The following is a 13,612-nucleotide window of genomic DNA, read 5'->3' as shown; positions in this document are numbered from 1 at the left end:
AGAGGGTAAATTACTTATTAGATCTTAACCAAGGCTGAACGATGATCGTTACTCTAACGAATGCTTCTGGTTACTCACCCCTGCTGGTTCGGATTGTACTTTATACGCGAAAATAATAATTATTTTCTGTAAGACGAATACGTGTATGTTACATTTCTTCTTGACGTAAAGAAATGTAAAGTGTATTGTTGAAATACTAGTGCACTGCACAAGTACATGACTACTGCAATATATACAATACACAGGATAAAAAATATTATTACCGGTATATTAAAATCATACGATAGTATAACAAAACTACCTTTATTTTCAAATGCATGTTCATCTTTAGTAAACTTGGAAAAAATAGGGAAAAAGTTAGAAGTGAGACTCAAACTCGTTAAAATTTTCAGTTATATTGCTTCCCGATGACTTAACCAACTTTGTCATCAAGATATTTAAAATTCATTTTTTTGTCTTGAACTGAAAATCCTGTGAACAATAAAGTAAAGGGAGCTGATCAGGACATAAGATCAATAAAATGAAGCGTGCGTGATTTAGTGCCCTTGTTAACCTATTTATAGAAATGATATAAAAGTGAAGGATAGCCAAAGGGAAGCAACCTGTAGATCTTAAATTTATAACTTAATTCAGTTATAAAAATGATAACTGCTATAAGTTACACCCCTGACTGATGACTGTTTTATCGTAATATCATAATTTATTATAACAGAAATCAGAAAAGAAATTACTGCAATTCATTGCTTTTTCAAACGTAAATCCTAAAAAAAATGAACCAATACCAGCAAGTTAATCTAGGTTTTTCGCTACTATGAATGTGTTACCCCCATTCCGGCCTCTGTCTTTAACTACATTGATATATACAAGGTCCAAAAAACAACAACAAGAAACGACAACAATATTAGTTGAATTTCTTTCCTATATCAATGAAAAAAAACTGTACTGTTTATATATCAGTACAGTTTTCAAATCCTCATTGAAAATGTACAATGGTAAGAAAAAAAAGAAAAAATTCCAAACCATGCGATAATATATTATTTTGCCTGAAATATGTCTTCGATAAACATAACATGATATATAACATGTCACGTGATTGGGTAGTGTAACACGTATAATGTAGTACATTTTTAGATAAAATTAATATTTGTGGATTTCTTTTTGGATCTTTTTCTATGTAGATGTGAATTTAAACATATAATGAGTGTAAAATCTGGAAAAAAACCATAAAAAGCGTAAACATAGAAGCAGTAATAAAGAAGAGTTTGTGAATCTTAGTAAGGCGTACAGGGTCGGAGGCCCGTCAGGGGAGGCAGATTTGGACTAACATAATAAATCGGTGAGCGAAGTTTGGAATGAAACTAATTATATACTGTTTGATTCTTGTAATAACGTTTTCGAAGATATCAATTCAGTCAACATGGATAATTGCTCACATGCTAATCGTGAAACTACCCACGAACGGAAGCCCGTAGAAAAATGTTTGTTTCCGACAGAAAGTGTCTCACAATCTAATCCACCGTCAAAGAGTGAATTTTCTGAAATATCTTGAGGTTAAACTTGACGGTGTTGAAAGTCGTTTAATCAAACTAGATTCCTTAGAGGAGAATGCTAAATCATTTGAGAAAGATCTAAAGTAACTTAGAGTACAAGTGCACGATCAACATAAAACATTAGATAATACATTAACAAGTATAGCGGAACGTTGTGAAAGAGTAGAATTTATATCCGCCGAATATCAGTCGAGGGTAGAGGAGCTGGAAAAAGAAAATTCTAGCCTGAAAGATAAAGTAACTTATTTAGAATCCCAAAGTATGAGAAACAATCTTGTGCTTAGTGGCTTCAAGGAGGAGACGGAAGAAAATTTAGAAGTAAAATTTCGAGACTTTCTAGTACAGAAACTGAAGATTGCAAAATCAATAGTCGATTCTATTAAATTAGAACGCATACAATATATGGGAGCTATCAGTTCCGACACGAACCGTGAAATATCGTTGTAAAATTTGCGTTCTTTTCTGACAGAAAGCTAGTTCGTCGACAAAAAAGCATTTATTGAGAGGATCAGACTACTATCCGCCAGAAATAGCAGCTCGTCGCCGGAAGTTAGTGCCTAGACTCCATGACGCAATTAAGGCAAACAGAAAAGCTTTGGTTGGTATATGATACCTTATACATTGAAGGTAAACCTTTCAAAAGCGACTAGGAACTGTCGGAGGATGGAATAAATGTTTTTGTGTGGAACTGTAATGGCCTAACAGACAGTAAATTAACAGACTCTGATTTTGTTTCTCTTTTATGTAAAATAATATAATCATATTAAGTGAATCATGGACAGATAGTGACTCTATTACTGATTTTGATAATTATACTACATACATTTTTTTTCTCGTAAATTTAAACATAAGAAAGCTAGGCGAAATAAGGGTGGCATTATTATCTATGTAAAAAAAAACTTGTAATGAAGGCGTATCAGTCGTAAAAAACCATTTCGATACGATTATTTGGCTAAAAGTTAAATGCTTCTTTTTTTCATTTTTGATACAGATATATATTTAAATGCGGCCTATATTTATGGGCAGACGAGTTTCCTGCCTCTCGAGTTATAGATGCAAATCTGTTTGAATTACTTATTCAAGATTTTTTATTAATTTGACCAGTTAGGACGCGCTCTTCTGGCGGGCGATTGGAATTGTAGAGTAGGGGTGAGGCCTGATTATATATTCTTGCATCTCAGACAGGAGTATCTACCGTTTACACCGGTGCTAGAAAACTCTGTCTTACACCCCCCATGTAAGACAAGTCGCGTGCTTTAAATAACGTCATTGACGCGCGACTTTTATGAATGAATCGCGTTCTCAGGATAACGTCACTTAACCGTTATGAATGAAGTTTTAAGTTCACACGCAACTATAAGAAAAAAGTGCGTAATGAAAATATCAGGTTTCGTTATTTCTGTTCCGAAAATAATTGGTATGTAATATGCAAGAAAAAGAATCAAACACCGACTGTCGGTACAGACGCGAATATCTAGCTCTCGGGTAACTGTTAAAGCGGAAACTCGGCAGAGCCTCGTTACCGCCGTAAACAGTTACCCTCGAGCTAGATATTCCGGTCTATACCGGCAGCCAGTGTAAGATTCTTATAGTGTGTGACTCGACGGTAAATTTCACCGATGACATAAGTTATATACCTGACGAGACCCTTCCCAGAACCTCATGTGGGTACAAATGTAATCACAGGGACCCAGCAGAGTGTTGGGATAGTGTAAAAAAGTAATTCTAGAAAAAAATATATACTGTATATATAAGCAAAAACGCTCATTTAAATTTGCCGTAGCTTTCGGCCTTGCGGCCTTCTTCAGCAGCATTTATTCTACATTCAAATATATCAAACAAAACAATGGAAGTGACGTAACGTCAATGAACGACGCCCGCCGTGGCGTTGTTTGCCGTCTGCCGCGTTATTCTTTGGTATTTACTCCATACGGTCTATAGGTTCTTAATTTATTTTTCCACAAATTTTCTATTGTTTTTCTGTATTGGTCATTCCCGTATAGCTTTTCCAGCCCCATTATTGAATCAAAGTGCTGAAAGCACTGATGGGGGCGCAATATGTGCTAAATTCGAGATTTGTATAGCAATCTACTTTAGGTGTTCCAATCTGATATCATTCTTCTTTCAAAGTTGAATAAGTGCCCATTTTGTACACAATATAATAGTATCGCTTCCAAACTCTTGTCAAAATAGAAAATCATGTACCAAGAACATACTAACAAACCCAGGCAAAATGCATAATTGATATCATATTTATCATGAATAAACATTTTAAATTATGACATTGGATTTTGTTGGGAAACTATAGTTGTTTAACCAATTTTCATGTAAAGTACTTCCTTATGTGAATGTATAACACATAAATCAGTGTACTTACTATATTTATTCCAAGAAATGATTATGCAGATAGAAAATAAACAGAAAATTTAACTGTCTATAAAATATTTCTAAAATAAAACCAGGACTGTAAGAACAAACTTATTTTTTGTAGAAACCTTTCAAGCACAATAGATAATACATGTGAGAATGTAAATTGGAATGGATACATATAATCAAGTTGGCATTGAAAACAAGAGCCACTATCTAGCTTGGGCCATGCTTGGCTTTTTCTTATATTGAAAGTCAAACACATCAGTAGGAGAATATTGTAATATCTATTAGAGTACTCCTAGAAAACATAATATAAATGTATAAAGTAAATTTCAAATTTGAATAGTAAAGGTCATAGTTGAATGATAATTGTTCTTTTGTCCAAGAATGAATCAAATCATAGACAAAAACAAAGTTATGACAATGTGAGTGAATTTCAATTGTTTAACCTTGGAGGTAATGGTCATTTAAAGGTCAAAATATATCAGAAAAAATTCAACATGTTGGTTCTGTGTTTGTTTGTTCAAGCATGATTCAAATCTGTAAAAAATAACAAAGTAATGACAATTCCAGCTAACTCCAAAGATATTTTATATCAAATAAAGGTCAAGGTCATATATGAACTTGAAGGGCTTTTGTCACAAAAACATGTCTCCCAAAACTGTGTATGGTTCTGATCACTCTTTTGAATTTTGGCAGTTGTACATGTGATAGATTTTTCTTTTTTCAACTCTTCGGCCATTTTGTGCAGAGAAACAGGACATGGCTGCCATCGTTGGATACCCACAATTGATAAACATGTCACATAACATGCAATCAATGATGAATATTAATGGTTCGGCCATGTATATCCGACGATGAGAACATGCCAACAATGTGCACAACTAAGGATGGCACTGTACACCCCTGTTTAGTTCTGTTTGAAATCTAACCAACAGTTTAAACATTACTTTTTTTATATAAGTTAAAGATAGAAAACATTATCAATTTTAATCCTATACTTATTATAGGTATTTATTGGATTCATTATTCAAAATTAAATGAAAGAGCATGGAACAAAATATTTTCAAGATCAAGTAAAATCTAAATGTTTTTAAAATCTAGTAGAATCAAAACTTTACAATAAATATATCAATAAATATACTATAAAGTACATTATAACAATACATGTATTTTGGATAATACACTCTCAGCTGAAATACTTTAAATGGGTTTGGTATTATAAATGTTTGTAAATATTGTAAGTTATCTAATCAATAAGTCTATTCTTAATAAAAGAAACTTGCATCTTGATATTTTCTGTACAAACTAGAACTGCCATTGTCATGGCGTGAATACCCCCACATACCAATTTGTCAGAATCAACAGTAGTCATTTACAGCTCAGCCAAATCTGAGGGAAGTAAGCCAGTGCATTGCTAAGTTATATATTCTACATGTTTTAGTAGAAAAGATCAAAGTGAACTTTACCTTGGACCTACTGACCTCAAAACTAAAACTGCCATTGAATGACTTCAATAACCCCCCCATTTCATGCAGCCTTGCCTGGAGGTGTTTTATGATGAATATATGAGACCATTTGAGCAGACAAGCTAATTGTAATAAAAGCCCCTGTGACCTTGACTTTTGCCCCAGTAACCTCAAAATCAATAGGGGTATTCTACTAATCTTGACTAACCTCCATGCCAAAAATTAAGACTATGGGTCTAAGGATTCTTAGGTAATTGGGCAGACAAGCTTTAATTAGCCAAGGCCCCTGTGACCATGACCTTAGACCTGAAAATAAATAGGGGTCATCTACTAATCATGACTAACCTCCATGCCAAATATGAAGACTGTGGGTCGAAGGATTCTTAAGTTATTGGGCAGGAAAGCTTTCTTCAGTCAAGACCCCTGTGACCTTGACCTTTGACTTGGTGTTCTCAAAATTAATGGAGGTCATCTACTAATCATGACTTAACTCCATGCCAAATATGAAGACTGTGGGTCAAAGGAATCTTAATTTTATGGACGGACAAGAAAAAAGCGACTGACGCCCGACGGCCGGACAAGCTGATTCCAGTATAGCCCCCTTACAACTTTGTTGTGCGGGGGTATAACAGATTTCAAACATTGATAAGTTAGCTCATCTTCTTGGTGATGAACTGGCGCCTCTATATTCAAATGTGGTTCTGTTCATACACAAGTTATCTCATGTTCTTCATGATAAACTCTCACCTTGAAGTTGATAGAGTTATGTTCATACATATTTCAAAAATAGATAAGTGATCTTATTTTCCTGGTGAAAAACTGGTCGCTCATTCAATATCAATACATATTATGTCGCTCATTCAAGTTCTATACATATTATGATATTTCAAATATTGGAAAGTTATCTCATGTTCTTGGTGAAAGACTGGTGACTAGTTTTCACCTCAATGTCTTTTCTTTTTCTTATTAGATTAATAAAGTCAAGTTACTATATTCATGAGGCTTTCGACATCACACATTCCAACATTGCAAATGGCAAGCAGTCTCCTGGTATTCCAATTCCTTTAATTTTGATAAAACCCAAATGTGTCAATTTCTCTAGTGTTTCCGACATGAAGACACATCTACATGCATCTGTCCTTATCACTCCTGCTATTACTGTTCTATCATACAAACGCCACTGTTTCCTGAAATATTTGTTTAGAAAAAGTTAATAGCAAAATAAAAATTCCATTATTTTTGTTGTTTTTTTTTTCGGGGGCAATTTAAAGCACAATTTCCAGCTTTACTGCTTGAGGAAGACCTTGGTGCACCTATGTGTATGATTTCAGGCACCTTGGTACCATCAATGTTCCATAAATGAGCTAGATAGCTTTCTCACATGAAATGATCCGTAAACACTTGCAGAGCACGAACCTACAGCAGTGAGCACGAACCTACAGCAGTGAAAGGTTTAAAGGTTTAAAGTCAACCAATCGCCACAGACACCCCAAGTATTTTATCTATTTGCTAAGCAGCAATTCTTTCAAAATCATTTAAATTGATAAATGTGAGTGATTCTGATAAGCTATAGACAGCTAAGTGAAGATAAGATAATCATATATGTCAGATATGTCGGAGTGCTTATTGTGAATATTCATTATTTTAAATTAATGTGAATTCTCCTGAGGTGAAAAGGAAAGGAAAGCTGAATTCCTAAATACATGTTACATGTCACAATTGTTCTTGTTATTAATTTTGTTCCTAATTTCTATTCTATAAGATGATATTTAATTCACTGTAATTCCTTTTTATAAATTTGGATTTTTGTGACTAATAGTCTATCCAGTGACAGAAGCTCACTGACTTAAAATAAACTATCCTGTGTCAGCCTTTAAACAAGTCAAGAAAAAAAAGCTATTAGAATATAATAATTAAGAAATATCATATACAACCACTTCTAAATCATCATGTACCGCTTCCTTAAATGCCATGCTACTGAAAGAAACATTTTACCATTTATTCACTGCAAGGTTTGTCAGATTGACAGTCTCACATTTTATTTCATCCTCATTGACCCTAAAGCATTCTTAAAATCGATATCGTGCCGTTCACATTTACAAATCTGACATGTAGGCCGACCATCTGAAACAGAAAGTTGGAAAGATAAAATATAATTATTATTAGATATACATATAGTATCCCAATAATTATGTTAGTTGAAATCAATAGTCAAATCAATAATTTAAGCAGTGTTAGAAATTAGCAGTAGTCCTATAGCCCCTGAATACTAAATTTCTCCTCGGGCTACCAACTTTTCACAGTAACAGGCCTGACCAAGCTACTGTATTTTAAGAGGCAATATAAACAACTGTTTTGAACAAATTAATCGTGCCAGAGAAATGTCTTTTGGGCTAGTGAATATTCCAATCTGGTAGTCCGACCAGACTAGTCGATTCAAATCCTAATTTCTTACACTGTTTAAGAAACAATTTGTTCAAAATTGTCCAAGAACAAAGATTTTTATAGTTAAGTATACTATAGTAGTTATAGTGTATATACAGTATGTACTAAATGTCTTTTCAATCTACTATACTGTCCTTAAATTTTAAGAAAACAACTATCTTTAAAATCCATTGTCTCAGAAATTGCAAAACCAAGTAAATGAAATTGTTCTGTATTTGTATTATTCTTCACAACTTCTGATCACAAAAGCTTCAAGGACATTAATGAGTGAATCAGGTCCTATCCTGAAAGATTGTTGCATACAAGTTTGAAGACAATCCATTCAAAAATAACAAAGTCATAACCACTAATAGCAAAAATCAGGAAAATTTAAATATTTTACCTTGAATGTTTATATGGAGGTCAAGTTTAGTCTGGTCTATTTGAAGGGTTGTTGTGGCCAAGTATGAAGACAATACACCAAGATCTGAAAAGTTATGAAAGGTTAAAGTTTGTTGACAGCAACGGGAAAGCTGTCATGACTGTAACAATATATTTTGACCCTAAATGCAAACTGAAAGTTCTAGCCTATACACACTGTTGAGGATAGCCGTTCAGCATTTTTTCAATAATAAATAAATGCAATGATAAAATTGGTAACTTGCAAGTCTTCTAACATTTTTACAAAGAATGAACATATATATTTTTTCCTAATAATTCTACGATGACATTCAGCCTTTTATATTATAACAAGATATCGGAAAGATATATCATCAGAAATGAATTGGCCCGTGGACTTTAATGTCAATCATAGAGCTCTTATGCAAAATGTAATGGTAAGCAAACATCCAGCATGAAATTTTCAAGTAGCTAAAAGTGAAATAAAATTATTAAAAATACTGTCATAATTCAACTACTGTTGGAAATTGACCCAATGTTTGATTACAAATGTATCTATATAATAATGTCCATAAAAATATAATAAATTAATTTTCAGTCTCTTTCTCTTTGCGCTTTCACACAGATTTAAATTATTCAACTCTGTGATTTTCAGAAGGAAAAAAAATCTTTTGATCATCAAACACTACAAATTACTTTACCAACTGTAAATTGCAGTCTGTGCGAAAGGCTGTCGGTCCTCGGACCTCGCCAACTAAAAATCAGTAGGGTCGAGATAAATTTCGATACAGTCAGTTGTCATGTCCGAATAAAATTTCAGCCAGTTTGAAACAATTTTTGGCCTTCTGAAATATGCAAAGCTTCCAAGATCGATCTATCTTTTTAATTTTTGCTTGTATTCACAGACCAAGATAACCAAAATCACCGCAGGATACGACCAGTTTTTGCTAAGTAATGTAAGCCACCATCTTGTCTCGGATAATTTCTTGACCAAAACATATTTTTTCTCCAATCTTCAAAATTAAACCTTTGAAAGATGTACATGTATTGTTTTCTTGTGAATTATGCTAATGTTTTATCAATTATGTTTCTGTATATTTTTTCTTTAGTATCTTATAGTTGAGTCTGATAATTCATATATGCTAAATATTTTTCTTTATAATTATGGCAATATCCCTCCCCCATACCTACAAAAAAACATGTCAGAGTCCGGGCGGGGGAAAAATCATCAGTCTAAGGATCCCAGTCCTTGCGGGTGGAATTTCTTTTTACTTTCGCATTGACTGAAATTGTATATGATATTCAATAAAATCTTCTTTTAGAAAAACAAGTTTGCATATTATTGTTTTAGGCAACTCATTTTTAAAATGCTGTACAGCTAGCCTCAACAGTGAGTATATGCTAGTCGTATTTGACTCGCATACAGCCAATACTGGTTCATACTGCTAGCCACTGCCTATTCCTCTACCAATTCCATGAATACTATTAGTGTAATAATCATATAGATGTTAAACAATAAAAGTAATGATGACTTAATATGATGTATATAAAATTCCGCTGCTAAAGACAAGTTGTTTTTATTGATTGTGTATATCAACAAAGGTAATGAGGTAAGTTTATCAAGTTTCCCCGGCAACAGAGTTGTGTGAAAAAAATGTCAATTTGATTAGCCCTTGAAGCAACCATGCACAACATGTGTATTAATAAATCCTTACAATTATCAAGAAAATAGAATAATTATTTTATCAAGCACGTAAGCAATAAAGACATAATTTGACTGGTTTACAGAAAAAAATAGTTGAAAGTATCTTGACAGGTATTAATTGGAAATAGATACACAGTTCAACTGTTAAATGGAAGCGGTCAATCAGCTGTTTCGAAAATGAAAGTACACACCAAAAACACTTCAAATTCACATTCTTTGCGTAATTAATTTACAGAGTAAATGAACGCAACAAATTGTTAACCTTGTACGTTTTTAGTTGATTTTAAAGCGTAATATATGCCGTTATTCACATTATCTGGAATCTGTTATATTTAATGATATAATCAGTTATCTTATTATTATCGACCTGTGGTTTTGAATTTTAATACAACTACTTTTTTCAGATATAAATGTCTATAAATTTACAAATAAAAAAAAATTGGTACCCTGATGAAGGCTATTGAATAGCCGTAACGTAGGTCTTAAATAAAATTATAGAAACCTGACCCACTTTGTTTCGTGTGTTTCACTTTCCTTATTCTTTTTATTAAATAAAAAATCTATAAAATTATGGACTGACCATAAATATCATGAAATCCTACATCTGATGAAGGCAAAAGTGTGAAAATCAGATCTACATGTATGAAATAAGTATTTCTTATTTTAAGTCATATTGAATTAAGGACAGGGCGGACTGTGACTCAAGATTAGGCGGACCGTGATATAAAAAGTATTTATATGTGGACTAATGTAATAAAAGTATTAAATCATTGATGTCCCAAAATACGGTCCGCCTAGTCTCAAGTCACAGTCCGCCCTGGTACGGTCCGCCTTGTCTCACGGTCTGCCCTGTCCTGCAGGGGTCATATTGTATTTAACAATTATAATTATTACTAGTCCTTTAAATTTTGGGACCTCGAGACTCATAGGATAGGATTTTATTCATTACAGGGCTGGGGCAGTACCTCCAGTCGCTTGCAAAAATCATGATCACAAAATTGAAAACTATCATTTTTCACCAATTATTACATTTTACCTGTATATCATGACAAGTTTTGGGCCTATCTTGTTAAGCTTAGATAGCTAATACAGTAAATTGAGTAATAGACTGATAGAGATGTGTTCAAAAAGTAGTCAAAAATGTAATAATAATTTTAAGAAAATATCTTTCCAGGTTTCTGAATAAGTCCAGATATTAATTATGTGGTTTCAACAATAAAAAATGATAAGAAAAACCAATATGTTAATAAATTGAAAAGTGGACCGAGTTGAAAAAAGGCCGAGCTGACTCGGGGCCGAGTACGTTTTAGGGCCGAGCTGACACTGCACTAAAATTTGCAGGCTATCAAGCGAAATATATCAATACTGCAGTAGCTTTACCAGATTGTGAAGAAAACTTGATTATACATACGGAATTGATTGCAACCAAAATATCAACGCAATAGCTGTGACTTCCTATATTGATAGCAGATCTTCTCAACCTTTTCTCGGAATAACTGACCAAGATGGCGATTTCGGGAAAATGACGTCAGAGGGAAAATAGTTCGTATTCATACGCATACAAATTTTTACTCTGTCATTCACACTTTTTAACCATTTTAAGCTTGCAACTGTTGAAAGTTATCTAATTTGAAAATCGTTTTCCATCTTCCTGAATTATTGTGTTCTATGATAGTTAGTTAATTTATGACTTGATAAAATTGGCACCAAATTTTTGCAAGTACTTTGGCTCTCATGCATCGGGAACCAGAAGGTAGAACAAATAAACTGGTTCTCATTAAATTTTTATCGACTGCTAGCGTAGTAATATTCAAATCGCGTAAAGCAATGGTATTTGTAATTTTGTGATAAAAGGATTTAAAATTAAGTAATAGAATGACCAGTCAATTTTAAATTAGATAAGGTATTATGATGATCTGAATATTATGGCAAAATATTGGAACTATTTTTGCTCAGCGCAGCTAGATAGCCTAAACGCGTTCAGAAGGTAGTAAGCTGAATTTATCGTAATTACATTGGGGGCTTGCGCCCCCAAAAATCATTTACTGTGTGGTCGTTCGTGTAAAAATGCGCCGCTAACGGATCGTTGTATTTGGTTCGTATTCTGGATAAATTAAGAAGGTGTCTTTGGTACAACGTATCCCCTGTTTCTCCAACATAAATATAACGTTCGCAAAGCTTACAATAAACTGCATACACAACATTCGTAGATTTGCACGCGATCTGATTTCGAACCTTATACGAGGCCCCCGTTCACACCAATGAATGTGTCTGCTTCAATAACGTACGGACAAATCGCACACTTTTTGGATCTGCAAGGAGCACAGGAATTCGGCTGTGAAAAAAATAGTTTATTGTGTTTCTTATGAACGAGAATGTCTTGTAGGTTATTATCTCTTCTAAATGCTGCAATTGGTGGATTCGGGAATATTTCCTTCTTTCTACCTGAGGTGTGTAATTCAGGTAGGTGTTTTCGTACTATTTGTCCTACATTCGGGAGCGCTCTGGAAAATGTCAGTACCAAGGGGATTCTTTCAGTGTTTTCTTTATCTTCATTATAATGTAATAGGTCACTTCTTTTTTTACTATCTACTTTATTTAATTCTGTTTCAAATATGTCGATCTTCATAGCCTCGTTTCTGTAACTGAGTTTTAATATTTTCTCTATGTTGTTTGTATGTCGATTCATTAGTACATATTCGCTTTAGCACGGAGGGCAAGTCCATATGGTATTGATTTTTTTTTGTCGATTCCGGATGAGACGAATTTTTATGCAAGTACAGGTGTTTATCTGTGGTTTAGTGTATAGGTCTGTTATTAAAATGCCATTCTGAATCTTCGTCATTACGTCGAGAAACTCAAGTTTTTCAGCTGAATATCTTAATTCTAATTTTATTCTTGGATTGAAGGTTATTCCCAAGCTCATGGAATGTTTTTAACGACTCGATACCGTGAGTCCAAATGCCCCAAAAGCGTCATCAACATACCGGAAATACTCAAAGCGGAGTATATAATATATAGACAACGGGTTGAACTCGCCAAATCGGACGAATGCCACAAGTCAAAATTTCAAAAGGCATTTTTACGTAAATCATATTAAGTTATATATCAATTTGCAGCTAAATGACATCACTAGACGTTGACAATAGCATTATTGTTCCCACTTATTTCGGATAGAATATCGTATTCTTGCTAGGTCGGACACGACGTGTAAACCTGTCCCCACCCGATTTTCTACGTGTAAAAAACACAATTTCAAACCATGTCGATGTACCAACCCGCAATAAATCGATAAATCAAAAACCAAAAAAAACAACTTACTGTTGGAAATTGTTCCAAAACCAATCAAGTATAGCACACATACAGTTTTTTGGGGCGCAAGCCCCCAATGTAATTACGAAAAATTCAGCTTACTACCCTTTGAACGCGTTTAGGCTATCTAGCTGCGCTGAGCAAAAATAGTTCCAATATTTTGCCATAATATTCAGATCATCATTATACCGTATCTATTTTGAAATTGACTGGTCATTTTATTACTAAATTTTAAATCCTTTTATCACAAAATTACATTATACCATTGCTTTTACGCGATTTGAATATTACTACGCTAGCAGTCGATTAAAAATTTAATGAGAACCAGTTAATTTGTTCTACCTTCTGGTTCCCGATGCACGAGAGCCAAATTCTTCTCTTCG

General features: G+C 33.7%; 1 long non-coding RNA gene across 2 annotated transcripts; it reads right to left on the bottom strand.

Moving 5' to 3' along the window:
- Positions 1–3,914: 3,914 nt before the first annotated feature.
- On the bottom strand, positions 3,915–12,104 carry LOC132750511 (uncharacterized). Of its 2 annotated transcripts, XR_009628557.1 has the most exons (4): positions 11,329–12,104; positions 8,217–8,300; positions 7,385–7,513; positions 3,915–6,576 (listed from the first exon to the last, which is right to left on the bottom strand). It is a non-coding gene; the product is annotated as an uncharacterized LOC132750511 (long non-coding RNA). The 2 variants fall into 2 exon arrangements; XR_009628556.1 differs by lacking the exon at positions 11,329–12,104 and having other exon boundaries at positions 8,217–8,695.
- Positions 12,105–13,612: the final 1,508 nt, after the last annotated feature.

Source organism: Ruditapes philippinarum, unplaced genomic scaffold (assembly GCF_026571515.1).
Source record: "Ruditapes philippinarum isolate M1 unplaced genomic scaffold, ASM2657151v2 ctg11044_1_1_1_1, whole genome shotgun sequence".
Classification (NCBI taxonomy): Eukaryota; Metazoa; Mollusca; class Bivalvia; order Venerida; family Veneridae; genus Ruditapes; species Ruditapes philippinarum.
The sequence above is the reverse complement of the archived record's forward strand: the minus strand, read 5'-3'. Positions and strand labels throughout refer to the sequence as shown.